General features: G+C 40.2%; 1 protein-coding gene across 4 annotated transcripts in view; it reads right to left on the bottom strand.

Annotated features, from left to right (window-relative positions):
- The window catches only part of LINGO2 (leucine rich repeat and Ig domain containing 2), a 1,267,465-nt gene that overhangs the window by 124,964 nt on the left and 1,125,250 nt on the right, over positions 1-17,251 (bottom strand). The gene's annotated exons all lie outside the window — the stretch shown is intronic.

The following is a 17,251-nucleotide window of genomic DNA, read 5'->3' as shown; positions in this document are numbered from 1 at the left end:
GAAGGTGATGAGAAAAAGCAAGGATTCTACTGCCTACACCAAAAAGACCCCAGGAAGGACTTGACCAGCACAAGTTAACCTCTCCAGAAGCATTTTGGGGTATTTATTTTTATTTCAGTATAGTGTAGGTTATAGTATATGTTTCTTATACTCTTCTTGTCAGTTACTTTAAAAGAATTAGTAATGCTACTTTACATTTATTATACTACTTCATGATTTTTTTTTTTTAAGTAGGCTCCATACCCAGCATGGAGCCCAACATAGGGCTAGAACTCACAACTCTGAGTCGGAGACCTGAGCTGAGATCAAGTGTTCAGTCCTTAACCAACTGAGCCACCCAGCTGACCCAACTACTTCATGATTTTAAAACTTGTTCTTTCTCCCCTCTTCTTTTTCTCTATACACACATACACAGTTCAGTTTAGAGCACACTAAATGAGCATAATAATGTTTCAGATGGCCTCTGTTCCATGTGGTACCTCTTGTCTACTTGTTGATACTTAAAATTCCTTTTATCAAGAATAGATGCCAGCTCCTGGAGGTTGGATTGCACCCAGTTTCTGCCCAAGTGCCTTTCTTTTCTCTACAAAATATACACACTCCTCAGGCCATCTCCTTCAGTTTCAAGGTTTAAAATGCAATTTGCATGATGACAACACCTAGATTTACATCTCCATCTCTGATCTCCTTGCTGATCTCAAGATTCACCTATCCTGAATCCTTGACATCTTTACTTGAAAGTCACATCAAACATAGCAGCTCCAAACAGGCCATATGACATTTCCTTCTCATCTGTTCAGTTGTTAGTGTGCTACATCAAAGGGAATAGCATCATTCTCTACCCAGTTACTGAAGTAAAAAATTTAGGTATCACATTTGATCTATCTTTCCCTTACACCCTGCTCGTCATCAAGTCTATCAGCTCTACCTCCAAAATAACTCCTGATAACCACCATCTCCATTGCTCCACCATAGTTTAAGCCCACAACATCTCCCATCATTTCCAAAACCACCTTCATGACTCCCAATTCTACTTGTGCTTCCCCATAGGCCATTCTCCAAGTAATGGCCAAAGTTATCTTTCACACCACAGATTTTCTCATGTCCCTGCTTAAAACCCTCTAACGACATTTTATTCCAATGAAAAGAGTTATCTGAATATCTACTATGGCATACGAGCCCTACCTGATCTGGCCTGGTGTAATTTTTCCAGCCCTTTCTCTTCTTACTCTCACTTATTCACTGGAATCAAATAATGCTGGCTTTCTTTCTATTCTTTTGAACCATCTGACTGGATTTTTCTGGTCCCCTTGTCTGAAATTCTTTGTCCCAGATTTTTAAATGGGTTTCTTATCATTTGCATCTTAGTTTGAATGTTACCTCCTCAATGACTCCTCTTACCTACCCAGTTATTATCAGAACAACCTATTTGTTTGTCTTCAAAGCGAGCATCTCTCTGTGATAATTACCTTGTTTATTTCTCTATTGCCTATTTCCCCTTCACAAGAGTATGCACAGTAATGGGATCCTACCTGTAATTGCTACCACTGCATCCCTAAAGCCTAGAACAGAGCATGGTGCAGAGCAGACAATATTTGTTGAATGCATGGATTATGGAATTAGCAAAGAAAGGTTTAAAGTATGGGTACTTAAATGTCAACACAAGTGTAGCATTAATGAAGAAAAATGAGAGCAGATACTTTCAGCTTGAATGGGAGGAGGCCATGAGGAGAACATCTTTGGACCTCTGAAATGGAAAAGCCATCAGTGGTTGGACAACAGCAAGTGGGATACATTACTTGTGGGGAGGGAGGGCCACAGGGAAATAGAATAAATTGCATTTTCAATAGTTTGAGTCCAAAACTTCCTTTCTGGGGGATTCATTAATTGAGAATAACACTGTAAATCAGGGTTTTCAAACTCAACACTACTGACACCTTGGGCCTGATAATTCTTTGTTGTAGTGGCCGTTCTAGGCATTGGAGGATATTTAGCTGCATCCCTGGCCTTTGCCCACCAGAGACAATCACATTTTTCCAGTTGTGACAAGCAAAAGTGTCTCTAGATATTGTCAAATATCTCCAGAAAGGAGGAGAGGCAAATCATCTCTGGTTGAGATTGACTACTATAAAAAAAATTTTTTTTTGACATTGGCTTTTTCATCTAGCTTATACACAAAATTATTTGGAAGAAATCACCTCTTAGGATGAACCATTGCAAAATCCTCAGAAAAGGAAATAAAAGAGGAAAAAATGCCTTAATTTTAGAGCTGGCTATGGCTTTTATGATTATGTATAATGGGAATGTTTATTTGGGCCCAATTGTAATATTCAGAATTTTAAAAGAAAGGTATATTTTTCCATTACAATTTGTGGCAAGTTCAAATACAAAACTCAGAGGTTTTGTGGCATTCTGAGTAGAGAATGGGCTATACATATGTACAGTAGTCTTGAACCTCAGCTCTGCTACTGTGTGTGATCTTGGGTAACTTACTCAATGAAGCTGAACATCAGTTTCCTCCTCTGTACAATGGGAAATGCAAGCCCTATTTTTTTTTAGAGGTATCATAAAGATTAAATGAAGGAATACATGAAAAATGGCCTGGCTGAGTGTAGTGCAGAATCAATTCTCTTTGAATGGTAGTTTTGTTTTTGTTTTTTTTTTTGTCAAAATGTGCTTTTTCTTTTCATGTCACACAAAAGTAGCTAATGCAAATGTACACAGTGATACAGAATCAACATACAGTGAAAACACTGAGGGACTGTCTATTATTTCCATGCAAAGAGACTTTGACAGGAGTCAAGTATCAATTAAGGTACTGCTTTCTGATTACACATTGGATTTCTTGATCATAGAAACCTTCTTAATTAGATCTGATCTTTATGCATGACAAGTGCTCTCACATTCTCAACTTTTGATTCAATAATTTCATTTCATTGAGGTATGCCTTCCTGCCAGAAGTAGGGGTGCTCCCATGTCACCTTGGTTTTTGAAGCACATCAAAGGTGAATGAAACAGAAAATTATCCTTTGAAACCATATTAAAAGAGATGAAACTTTAGGGCCATGACCTTTAATTGCTGATTTCGAAAGACCTCATCTCAAATTGGTAATGGAAAGTTACATCATCTCAGCACGAGCACAAAAACCAGTCTGCAACCAAACTCAACATAAAACCTTCAATACAATTACAAAATTTCAGATTAAGAAAAAAAATCTTGCTGTTGATTGTTTGATTTAGGGCCAAACTTCTCAGTCTATCTTAGTGGGAAATCAGTCCCATTTTAATAAAGCCTTTTCATTCTTACAAAGCTGTGAGTATGGCTCTAGCCACATTGGGTAGGGCTTCACAAAGATACATTTTGAAAATGGCAGTAGATAATTGGGCAAATAACAGAAGTTTTGAAATCATTAAGCTGGGCTTTTGAAGCCTCTATTTTCAGTTTCTCTGAGTTTTATTAGTTTCTTTAAACTAAGTTCTGTTCTCCCCTTCACAAAGGGGAATGCCCCACTTTGAGAGAGGAAGTGTTCTGTCTCTTTCTCTCTCTGGATCCCTTTCCCTTACTGTGGATTCTTCTGAATTAAAATTTCCTCTTTTGTCTAGATTGTCCTGCGATCTCATCCTCCTTCAGTCAGGAAAATCGAAACCAAATTTTAGATGTCCTTTTAGTAACCATGCAGCCTTCTAAGGCCTGAATTAGTGGGTTCCAATTTTCACTGTGGCATTATTTCAATGATTTATATCAATCATTGACTGTCCCCACCTCCAGGTATACTCTCATGGCACCAGCTGTTTAAACCTCTTAGTACTGATCTGTGACATTATAATTCTTTCCTTCCTTGCCTGCTTCCCACCTAAATTAAAAGCACCTTTCAGCTTTCAATGCTTTCCTTCAGGATTAGGGTTACACGCTGAAACCCACATGCTCTGCTAAACATCTTAACTGTGAACAAGATTCCCAAACAAGTCATGCTTTTGGTAAGCAGAGATGTCCCTGTAGGCAGGAAGTCTGAGCACTTGCCCCAGGATAGCCATGTGGAATTCTGAAATCCTTAGCCTTGGCCCCTTTAGACTCCACAGAACAAGTCTGGTTCTTCAAGGAGTGCTCAATCTTCCCATATGGCTGAGCCACTGGATGTTATTTAGAACCTACTTCCATAAGATGCTTTTGTTCTAAGGGGTCAGGTTACAGGAAAAAAAATGCTACTTCCTCCTCCCAATAGATTGACTATCACTGACCGTTATTGAATTGGCATAAATGCCACCCCATTCTAAGATTTCCTTTGCGGGGCGCCTGGGTGGCTCAGGTGGTTAAGCATCTGCCTTCGGCTCAGGTCATGATCTCAGGGTCCTGGAATCAAGCCCCGCATCAGGCTCTCTGCTCAGTGGGCAGTCTGTTTGTCCCTCTTCCTCTGCCCCTCACCCCCACTCATGCACGCGCACTCTCTCTCTCTCAAATAAATAAAATCTTTAAATAAACAAAATTTCCTTTGCATTACAAAGTGAAAGCCAGGAATTTTATTTCCTGGAGTCCCCTTCTCTTTATAGTTTCAGGATAGTTGGCCACTATGAAGATTAAATAAAATGCCACATGTGAAATGCGAGGCACAAGGCCTGGCACAGAGTATGTCATCAGTTTGAGGTATACCCTCGTTCTTTCTCAACTTTGGATACTGTTATCACATTAGGAGCATTCATACCAAATCCAATGAATGTCTAACCTTGAGAGGCCATCAGATATATTCATTCATCAATAGTGATCACTTTTTCTTGAGAAATGTTAACTATAATAACAGCAAAACCTGGAATTGATCTAGAAGTCAAAGGGAAGGAATAAAGAATAGTTAAGATGACATGTGTTGGAAAATTCATATCCAAGTAATTGTACATTGTATGTCACTTCAAGATTAGGATCCATTTTTTTAATTAACTAATAATGATTATGCTGTCGTTTTACTGTGTTGTGCGTATCTTCCTAGACCTTCTTGGACCTTAGAGTACACTTTGATGAAATATTAATTAAAAGGGAATTGGTGCATTCTGAAAAGCAAGGGCAGAAAAGAAAGTGGCTAGACACACAGCACTCACAGCACACAGTCTTATAGGATTTGTTCTGGTTTGGCTTGGAGTATTACATTTTTCTGACAGGGACACCTTCTGTTGGCATCAGAATCATTTTAATCAAACACTTTATATTCTTTGGCTTTGAAAGAGAATTTAAAAGTATCGTTTACTCAACATCTATTACACACCTTCAGGTGCTTGGACCCCACATAACCACTCAAGATGGAAGGACAGAAGAAAATGTTTGTAATAAAACAGAATCTATCTCTATTCCAAGGAAATAACTAAATAGATAGCAAGCACATGTGCTCAATGAAGGAAAGAAATGACCAGTGTACAGACCCATGGCATGTGTCAGGTACTTATTATTGTATCTAATTCCTCAAATTTATCAAGATATTCTGTTAAAACTTAGGAAGGAGGTGTTCTTTTTTCATGTAATACATGATAATTGAGACACATTTTGCCCAGTGCTACAGAGTAGATGAAAGAACTAGAAACTGAGCTCTCTGATGTCAAATCCTGTTCATTTATTTAATGGTGTTTTACTTCAGAAAAAAACAAAACAAAACAAAAAACAAATAAAAAAACACTTTTGCTTAGTTGTGGAATACCAAAGACATTGACTTGCACACGTTAGGTGCTTCATCCCGTACTACTGGGCGTTGCAGAGGTCCATGGGCTAGAGAGGCTACATAAATAATTCCCCTGGGAATAGAGAAAGCCAGGGGTTGGGATAGATTTGAAACAGCCGAGGGCCCATGGGGGGTGAAGGTATGAGAAAATCTTCTGTAGGAGCTGGTACACGGGGCTTCTGTTTAAGGTTATAGCTAACATTGACTACCTTATCAGATACTGTGGGAATTTTATACACAATATTTAAACTAAACTTCAAAATATACCTTGAAAAAAAAATACACCTTAAACTACAAAGTATTATTAATCCCATTTTACAGATGAAGATTCAGAAACTTAGATCAAATAACTTGCTCAAGGTCACAGAGTCTGGCTGGCCCTGGAGTTTATGCTCATAAACATTATACCATAATTTACAATTAAATGTTATAGTATATTCTACAATATAAAATGCTTGTCAGACATAAATTTGATTTCACTGAGATGAAAGTCACACCCTAGAAAGTCTTATCTGCAACTCCCAGACCATGGAAACAATAGGAAAAAAATGGGTACCTTCCAACTGACTCATTCCAAGCACCTTCAAAACCTTCAGGGTACAAGAATGGATAGACAAGGCAAGGCTTTGACATATCAACCTTTAATGATTCTTACAACTTAGGCCTCGGAGGCACTAGAGATGTCCTCACCTGGTTTTTAACTGAATATGCCAGCAGGGTAAGATTAATTGTTTAGCATTGATGACATTATTTCTGATGCATCAAAAAACAAAAAAATCCTACTGAGTCAGAAACTGAGAAGTGAGATTGTCTAAGGTGATTAATCTGTGATTATTAGAACTAGTGATGGTCAGTCTTAGACCTCATTGGTAAAGCTGAGGCAGAGCACCCTGTGTCATGGAAAACATTCCAGTTATCCCAGAAAGTGGGACATGGAAATAAGGATGGATGCCTTGTTTGCTCATGAGACGGATCAAGATAGCAGGACCCATCTGGGACACAAAGTCCCTAGTATGGAAAAGGAAGTCCCCAAGAATAGTGTGTGGCCGGCCAATAGGCAAAGAGAAACCATGTAAGGGGCAGCTGGGAGGTATTTTGTCAAAATGTTATGTGTTTGCAAGTAAAATGAGGCAGCTCTCTATGTACAGAGATTAGGAAATCTCTAAAGGTAAATTATTAAGTAAACCAAATGTTAAAAAGAAAACCACAGGCCCAAAATGGCATCAGACCCCTTTTGCTCACCTAAGGAGGGCAACCTTGCCTCCACAATTCATTCCTTGCTAATACATTCCTTCTTTTTCTAATACCCTCTTTGTCTTTAAAAACCTGTCTTTTATGGGGTGCAGCAGAGCTCCCCTCTGCTTGCTAGATGGAATGCTGCCCCATTCATGAATCATTTAATAAAGCCCATTAGATCATCAGATACACTCGGTTGAATTTTGTTTTTTAACACAAAAAACAATGCACATGTGTTGTATGTTCATATTTATACTGAAAGAAGTAAACAGCTGTATAAAAATACTTGCTTCTGCTTATCTTTACATAGGACAACTCTGGAGGAATATATTCCACTTACAAGGAGCTGGAGGACAGCAGTGTGAGGGAAACCAACTTTCCACTGAAAACCCTTTATGTCACACCACAAGCATATATCTGGAAAATAAGTATTTTAGATAATAAAACATCCATCTATGCACAGATGTTTCTGGGTTGGAAAAAACAAAAACAAGAAAAACAAACCCCAGAAACAAAAAAACCAAAAAACCACAAACAACTTGGGAAGCAATGCTGCACTATTTCCAGAATGCAAAGATGATGGTGGTCCAGACTGAAGAGAAGAGGGTAAGACTAGACTAGGAAGAATAGAAACCACCTGCATTCTATTGCTCTCCTTTCAAAACCTGGAGTCCCCAGATGCAGTTTTTACAAGATAGGTAGTCAGTGTAACTACCTTTAAAATGCAGTTTTCCTTCCCAAACACCTCCATTATTTTTCCTCATTGGAAGCGAAGAATACATTTACGGACATTCCAGTACGTGCAAGCTGAGCTTCACAAGGTCCCAATCTCATTTCTTCTGCCTCAGAAAGAGTAGAGAGACCTTAGAGCTAGTTCAGTCATACTTTATCTCTAAGCTATAAACTGGGAATCTATGTATGTCAAAACTGAGTTTACTGGTCATTTTTCAAAGGGAAAAACACAGCCAAATGGTATCGTGCACAATGCAGCAAACCCTGACTGACTGGCAGAGTGGAACCCTGAGTTCCAGCTTGGTCGCATACTTGTGAGATTTGAGTGCAATCACTGTCGGCAATGTTTCTACCATCTACCTCAGATCCCTGATCTTACTGGAGTTTCCTTCAGTACAGGGAAAATTTTAATAGCAGATGTGCTAGGTTGATTGCAAAGATGGCTCCAATTCTTTCTCTCCCTTTATCTACAACACTTGCAATGGAACTTTGAAGTGCCTTCCATTAAAAGAATCTATTTTGGGGTGCCGGGGTGGCTTAGTCAGTTAAGTGTCTGCCTTTGGCTCGGGTCATGATCCCAGGGTCCTGGAATTGAGTTCCGCATCGGGGTCCCTGCTCAGCGGGAAGCCTGCTTCTCCCTCTGCTTGTGCACTCTCTGTCAAATAAATAAAATATTTAAAAAAACAATCAATTTTCCCAACCTGTGGATTGGGGCTGGCCCATGACTTGTCTTAGCAAATAAAATGTAGTCAAGTGACAATGTGCCAGTTTCAAGCCCAAGGCCTTATATGACCTTATGTGCTTTGGTCACTCTCATACCTCTGCCACAAAAACAAGTCTGGGCTAGTCTTCAGGAGAGCACAAAAACAGGAGAACCAAGTCATTCCAGTTGAGGCCATCCCAAACCAGTTAGCTCCTTATCTATCTGCCGGGTGATTACAGACAGATGCCAGACGCTGGCTGAAATTAACTGAAATTAACTGAGCTCAGGTTACATCATGAGAACTACCCAGGGGACCCATAGACTCATGAACAATAGCTGGTGGTTGTTTTTAAATCACTTAGTTGGGAGGTTGTTACTTGTGACTTCTTGGAACAAGAAAAAGAGTACAATAGGAACCCTGTCTTACTAGCATTTTCTCTAATCATCATTTATTTTTTCTTTATTTTTTTTAGTGGGGGCAGAGGCACAGAGGGAGAGGGAGAGGGAGAGGGAGAAACTTAGGCAGGGGCCCCGCCTAACGCGGAGCCCGAGGCGGGGCTGGATCTCCCAACCCTGAGATCATGACCTGAGCTTAAATCGACTCAGACACTAAATTGACTGAGCCACCTAGGCTCCCCTCTAATCATCATTTTTAAGAACGTTTCAATTGAAGGAAAAAAGAAGCACTTCTAAGTAGAAATGATTACATCCATGAGAAAATTTTTTTGGGGGGGTTCCCTATATTTGAAAGGTTATCTGTCAATTAAAGGAAGCTCCTACTCTTCTTCATGCAATCTCGGTCCTATTTGGGTGATTTTTTTCCTGAATTAAGCATAGAATAGATCCTTTTGTGAACTGTTTAGCACTCAGACATAGGAATATGCCAAGAGTATCCAACAGCCATCTCTTCTCGTACCCCCCCATCCACTCCTATGCCCTTGGCAGCAGCTTTCAGCTAAGTACACTGAAGGCCCTTACCTAGTTCCTGAAATAATCACATCTGCAATAGCACCCCATTCTTTCATGCTTCCAGACCTGCGACATGAGTGACCAGCCATAGCTGCTACCCTTCAACAGGCCCCACTGTCCAACACTGCTAGCAAGGGTAAGACTTTAATAGTAGCAGTAGGAACACTTTGGTTACAACATTCCCAACCATTTATATATATATTTATAGGGAGAGAGGGAGAGAGATATAGATACATTACTTAGATATATATATCTATAGACAAATATATTTATAGAAATAGATATAATACATATAGATATATATATATAAAACATTGTCAGCAAACCAGAACTTAAATTTCTATGTTGGTTTTCCCAAAAGAGAAAGGCCTATGCTCACAAATCAGCACTTGTCTGCTTAGCACCTAACCCGGCCCCAAGACCTTCCTTTGCACAATATAAAAAAAGTAGTCCTGCTTTGATCCATCAGCAGGTACCTTGTATGACTTCCTTGTTCCTTCTTGCTTTGGTCTATAAAAATCTCTCACCTTGTATAGCTCTTCTAACCTCCTTTCTGTCAGCTGGATTAGATGCTGCCCAATTCATGAAATGCTGAATAAAAAGCCTACCATATCAATTAATTGCCTATGAAAAATGTTCTTGAAAATAAATATATATATGAATCTATCATCTATCTACTTATCTACATATCCATGTATTTATCAAATGGCTCAGCACAATTGAAGGTTAAATAAATAGCAATAGTTCGGATATGTTCTAGACAATACTCAAGACCTGCGTCTAGGATGTACATTAGGACCCTGGTTGGGACTGCTTTGCCCCTTCGATTCTGTTCTTTATCATCAAGCTACCTTGATAAAAGCCAAATTTTAAAGCCAAATTCTATCTTAAACACCCTAGTAGTCACAATTTGGTCCAGATCTGGCTTCCTTCCCCACCCAGCACTCCACCTTGGGGTGCACAGATGACGTGCTGGCCTATCTCAAGTCCAAGTCCTCTGAGTGTTGAAAAACATCTAGATGCCACACAGTGAGAACCACAGAAACAGCCCTTAGCATGGGATTCAGATCAAACCTGAAAAAACTCCAAGGCAGTTTTCACTATCCAAGACCAAGCAGCTTCTTTCCTTATTTGTGGGCACAATAATAAAAATTTCATGTCTTTAATGATAGTGAACATTTTATACTATAAGGCCGTAAAAACAGTTAGTTTATTGAGCCCTTATCATGCGCCAGGCATTGGACTAAGTGCTTTATATGCTTTACATGCTTTTAATTCTTATCACGACCTCACAAATTAAGTGCTACCACCATTTCTGTTTTCTGGCAGGGATAAGTAATACCAAGAGAGGTTAAGTAACTTGCCCAAGGTCACGGAGTGAGCAAGTGGTAGAGGTAGGATTTAAACCAGGTAGTCAGACCTCCAAATCCATGCTCTTTATCTTTCTCCTGGTTCTCCTAGCTGCGCTGCTCAGTGGGGCCGGGGCTTTGCCTTCACACGAATTCTGGGACTAGTTCTAAGACTCTGCTGCCTAAGAGAGAGGAATGTAAGAGGCAATTTATATAGCACCTTTTCTTCCAGAATGAAAAGACTCATTTCCTTGACACATTGCTGCAGACACCTCCGTGGAAAAGATTCCTGGTCATTACCGGGAGCATTAGCAGCAATCTCTGACAAGAAGCAAAGTTTTCTTTGTTCTGATAATGACGAAGATGGGCGTTTGGGTGAATCAGGCTATGGCACTGTGATGGAACTTGCTTGCAGCATACCAATATCTTAGGGTCACAGCAGTCTTAAAGGGAGTCATTCACAGACTCTGTTTATTGCGGCAATTAGCACATAGTAAGTACTCATTAAACATCAGTTTCCTTCAACTGTCAGCTTTGCCAAAATTTTTAATATTTTCCCAATTAAATGTTTAATGTCAGTTACATTAGGACACTTTTCAACACTCAAGAAACGCTTTTGTTCCTGGAAAATGGCATTTTAAAAGCACCAGCTTCTAGTCTCAAAATGCAGCGTGCTACTAGCCTCAAAAATTCCCTTGCCACGAGAGGGTCATTTTTAGACTCTCGACTGGGGGCATCAGTGTTGGCGGACTGAGGCATGAGGAAGCCAGCACTGCTAACCGTGTCCTGGGAAGGTCTTGAAACATGAATGCCTTTCCTAGAAGCTAAACATTTTTTATTCAACCTTCTGAGATCATGCACACCTTTGGAGATGGGGCCAGAGCCACATTTTTAGGAGTTGGTAATGAAGGTACATGCTTGAGGAAGAGAACTATCATGTCACTTGCCACGTTTCTTGCAAATTGTGAATCCTCTAAATACACGTTGGGTCTGGTACCCAGCAGAGAACCTGGCACATGGTCAGCACACAGTAAGTATGATTTGAACAAGGAGCTTTTTGAAAAGGCCAAATGGACAAATTCTCCTTATAATTAGTGTGAAATATCTCCTGAGTAGCAGAACTATTTTCACAAAATTTGGTATAATGGATGTGACCTAATTAGGGAAGAGAATGGCTGTGAGATATTTAAGCTGACCACCAAAGGAGGGAGAGTCACTGAATTAAAAAGACTACTCCAGAGAAGAGGCTGGGAGGGATGGTAGTTATTGCCAAATGAATACATCCCTGCCACAGCTCACATTTTAGCCAGCTATAGGAAGGAACAGGACGTGGTTTGTCTGCAGCTCTTTAAGATCCCTTGCTTGCCTCCACAACCCGGAATCTCCCGGAGAATTCAGAGTATGCCATGGTTTATCTTTTAAGAAAGACCATCTTGTGTCCATCGACAGAGGAATGGATAAAGAAGAGGTGGTATATATACACAATGGAATATTATGCAGCCATCAAAAGGAATGAGATCTTGCCATTTGCAACCACATGGTTGGAACTGGAGGGTGTTATGCTGGGCGAAATAAGTCAATCAGAGAAAGACATGTATCATATGACCTCACTGATATGAGGAATTCTTAATCTCAGGAAACAAACTGAGGGTTGCTGGAGTGGTGGGGGGTGGGAGGGATGGGGGGGCTGGGTGATAGACACTGGGGAGGGTATGTACTATGGTGAGTGCTGTGAATTGTGCAAGACTGTTGAATCACAGATTTGTACCTCTGAAACAAATAATGCAACATGTGTTAAGAAAAAAGAAAAAGAAGAAGAAGATAGCAGGAGGGGAAGAATGAAGGGGAGTAAGTCGGAGGGGGAGACGAACCATGAGAGACAATGGACTCTGAAAAACAAACTGAGGGTTCTAGAGGGGAGGGGGGTGGGCGGATGGGTTAGCCTGGTGATGGGTATTGAGGAGGGCACGTTCTGCGTGGAGCACTGGGTGTTATGCACAAACAATGAATCATGGAACACTACATCAAGAACTAATGATGTAATGTATGGTGATTAACATAATAAAAAAATAAAAATAAAAGTAAAAAAAAAAAAAGAAAGACCATCTTGAACATATCCCCTAAATTTGGTTAAAAAACCCATCTAGCTAGCTGTATTTTGCAAGATGAAGCAATGAAGAGGAAAAAGAGGATAAACATTTCCTTTTACCTGTATGTCTTACCCTGGAAAAATATGTTCTCCTGACAGCATTATGATGATCCCAGGCCTTTGGTAACCCACGAGAGGAGTCCTATGTATGCTGCAGGTGGATACTGAGAATTTTTTTCATTGACCATCTAGTACATTTAATAGGCTGCACATGCGATTAGCACTCAATTTTCATGTCTTTCATTAGTGACATTTGAAGTGATACTGCAGGAGCCAAGCAAGGGCAGGCCACTTTGGCATGAAGATTATTTGGAGTTAGAAAGCAATAAAAACCCGGTGCCTTCAGGAAAGGCCCTTCACCTCTCCCTCTCCAGCCTAAACAGAATTTCGATAGAGGACCTGCTCCAAGAAGAGAGCTATCACCACAGGTAACTACACTATACTACGAACGAGGCATGGTCAGGGAGGAAGCTCGCAAGGCCTGTTAGATCTAAGCCCTGCCCATCCCGTTGTCTGAGAGGCCCCGCAAACATTGGTTTACGGGACATTTACTCTGTTTCATCTTCCTGTGAACTGTATTCCTTCCTTTTCAGGTCCCAGAATCCTACTTCCTTCTCCCTAGCGCAGGACCACATCGGTACATATTTTGCCCGTCTTTGGAATTTCCCTCTCTGTAGGGATTCCCTGTGTGTACAAAATTAAATTTTGTTTTCCCTTGTCAATTTGATTCTTCGTCCAGCTGGAAGGACCTTGGGATGAAGGGGAGATACTCGCTCCCTGCGAAAACCATGCCAAAGAGGAGGACCGCTCTCTACTATCTTGTTCTTCTCAACCCGTCAGGCCCTCCAAGTTCGCTGTGGAGTTCCTCTGATGGAGCAAGAGCAGATATCCTCTCAGTGCAGCTGCCTGGATGCGTGGCCTTTTTTTTTTTTAAATTTTTATTGTTATGTTAATCACCATATATTACATCATTAGTTTTTGGTGCAGTGTTCCATGATTCATTGTTTGTTCATAACACCCAGTGCTCCATGCAGAACGTGCCCTCCTCAATACCCATCACCAGGCTAACCCATCCCCCTCCCCCCTCCCCTCTAGAACCCTCAGTTTGTTTTTCAGAGTGCATCATCTCTCATGGTTCGTCTCCCCCTCTGACATACTCCCCTTTTCTTCCTCTCCTGTTATCTTCTTCTTTTTCTTTTTTCTTAAAATATGTTGCGTTATTTGTTTCAGAAGTACAGATCTGTGATTCAACAGTCTTGCACAATTCACAGCGCTCACCGTAGCACATACCCTCCCCAATGTCTATCACCCAGCCACCCCAAGGATGGGTGGCCTTTTAGTGGGAAGAGGAGCTAGGCCTTAAGTGGACATGAATGGCACAAAAACCATTTCAGACATAATTAAAAGATAATCATACATATCTAAACCAGTAACAGGATATTTTAAAAATTAAATAGCTATCTAATTAGAATTCTACAATTAACATTTGCACTATGTCTGAACTCAGGATATTTTTCCATTCAGAATTTTGAAAGAAATTAAATACCTTTCTCCTAAAAGGCAGAAGAACACCTTCAGTATGACCTGCAAAAGCCATTCAAAAAAAAAATCTACACTTCAGCATAAGAATACATACAACCTCCAGCAGGGCCCACCACCACTGACATGTTCTGCTAGCTTTGTAACTCAGTTAGCATTTGGTACAAAGACAATCCCCACCCTCTCCCCGCAACTGCTCAACACCAAGGTGTCCTGGCCTCCCTGCCATTGGCAAGCAGGTGGTAGGTGACATAAAGGTAGGCTTAACACTAGGGGAGCTGACAGGAAGTGGGGAGATAGGCTGGACTCCTCGTTGAAGGAATGTCTACAAAGGAGTTTTGGCCAATGCTTCTCTTCATTTGTTCTAGTAACAGATTTTTAAAAATCTGTAACGTTACTCATATCTTTATGTGATATGAGTTTTACTTATATTTCTTATAAACAGTTTTACTGTTTATTTCTTCAACCCACCCTCACGGTTTGCCTGCACTCAGCTCACTTCAGTTCCTCTGTATAGTGCCTTTGGGTCAGATTATAGATTGCTTAGCAACTAGCCTTTCCTGATATAACACAGTTATACCCTCAGGGCATGGATTCTTTTCCTTTCTTCTGTGTGCTAGACATCCTTGGTATAACTTAAGTATTTTTACGTGGAGAGACTGGTGATTGGTAAAAGCGCATATGGATTAAAAGAGGAATTCCCAGCTCCACATGGAGATGTTTAGGGTGCCAATTGGTAGGTGTTATACAAGATGTCAAGAGTTCACAAGAAGATAGGAATATCACATGGGATAGAGAGAGTAGAGCTGCCAAAGCTTGCCCCGATCTTGGCAAGGGCCCATAGCTTACGTGGGGTATAGAATGTTTTGATAGTGAGATGATGCTGTGATGAGAGGAAATGGCGAGTATATTTGTATTTTGGGCAGGAGAGGATGACTATTTTTCCTAACCTTTAGGTTAAGGGTACTCTTTTCGGCTGACTTTGAAATGTTTCATGCTCCAAGGGTGCAAGTGGGCACCAAAATTTAAAACAAACCTTAGAAGCTATAGGTCACACTGACTTTGAATTCAAAAAATATTATGGTCAAACCGTAGAAAGAGCGTATACTAGGCAGGGCAGTAACAATAATAACAGTATTACTGATTAGATTAACAAAATAACCAAGGACTCTTCAAGGTGATTTTTTTTTCTATCTTGTCACTCTATCATGCAAAAGCCTAGGCCCTATCATATGTACTTTGACTAAGATTATCAGTGGGGCCAAGTATCTAGCACTAACGATAAAACGGCCATTTATTCTAACGAAATATCCATAAACAAAAAGATTTTAAAAACACATCTGCACAATTCATCTGACCTCTGTTTTTTGTTGTTTTGTTAATAGTGTACTGTTCATGCTATGAGGGAGGCTTAAATACCGTGTGGATAAGAAATAGAAGAAACCTAGGTTTCATCCTCTCCCTTAATTCCTAAATATAATCAGTGAATAAGCCCTGCTGATTTATTCTGTTAGTATATGTAGATACTGTCCATTCTCTCCATCGTAACTGCCATTACCTACGCCCAAGCCACCACTGTAGCTCACCTGAACCATCCCAGTACCCTCCTGCCACTGCACATTTTTTTTTGTTGTTCAATTCTTCATATTAAAGCCAGGATGATTTTAAAAATGTAAGTATGATCCTACTAATCTCTTAATACACTGAAAGCCCTAAGAATACTCTTGGGATATTCACTCATATTGACAAAATGGCTTTTGAGGCCAGGAAGAGTCTGGTCTTAGCAAACCTTCTCCAACTTCATTTTCCACCACTCTTCCCCAAAGTCAACATGGGCTAGCCTCTCTTAGCAGTCCAACTTAGGCCTTTCCATCATGCTGCTCCCTCTGTCTGGAAATGTTCCTTCACTTTTTCTTCACTTGGCCAAGGACTGCACATTCTTCAAGTGTGAACCTACTATCAATTCTGCAACATGTTCTTGCCCCCAGAACCAACCATACTCTCTGCTCCCACAGCTCCATCTACTTTTCCTGTTAGCATTTAATGCAGTTTTTCTTTATAGCATTTAATACAACTAAATTCTAAATATCATTTGTGAAATAACTTGCTTCATTGTTTTTCCATTAGATTGTAAGCCGCAGGGGTAAGGAATGCATTACTCACTGTTTCATATTTCACACCTAGCACTGTACCAAAAACACAATAGGAGTTTAAAAATTATTTAACAAACGAGGGAATGAATTAAATCAGGAAAGAATACCGTATGAGAGCCCCTCCCACTATACTACTAGTGGGACCACCCAGTCTAGAGCTACAACAGACTCTTACTATGGGCCCTCAGTGTGTGCTAGATGCTAGATATACAAAGATAAAGCAATGCTCCTTGCTTTCAAAGAGCTAACTCCTAGTTTGGTGGGGTGCAGGCAGAAGGAATAGTGAATAGATAAATCAGAATATAATGTAGTAATGCTAACAAAAATTTGAACAGTGTCATATGGATTGCAAAGAAATGAACACATGCTGAATGAGGAATTAAAAGCTTACCCTTTTGTAAGGATATAAATGGAGTCACATTTGAGTCTCAAAAAGAAAACTAATACAAATTCATTGTTCAGATGATGGTTGTCAGCCAACACTCCTGTCACACTTGTTTGTGACCATTAATGGCTCCTTAACAATTGAGAACCGAAGCAAAAGGACCCCGTGGCAATGAAGGCTGAAGTGACCTCCATTTCAGGGAAGATCTCTCATCCTCCAGTTTCATCTGTTCTGTCCTCATTGAATTCATTCAACTTCTAGCCCATAATCTCTTTTTATTTCTAACTTCTAAGATTAAGGGCTCTACTGGGATTGAGCTCTGTTCATGATTTTGTTC

The sequence above is a fragment of the Callorhinus ursinus genome, unplaced genomic scaffold, assembly GCF_003265705.2.
Source record: "Callorhinus ursinus isolate GAN/ISIS: 27379988/994484 unplaced genomic scaffold, GSC_fseal_2.0 scaffold42, whole genome shotgun sequence".
Taxonomy (NCBI): domain Eukaryota; kingdom Metazoa; phylum Chordata; class Mammalia; order Carnivora; family Otariidae; genus Callorhinus; species Callorhinus ursinus.
Note: the sequence above shows the minus strand (reverse complement) of the source record. Positions and strands in the feature narration are given on the sequence as shown.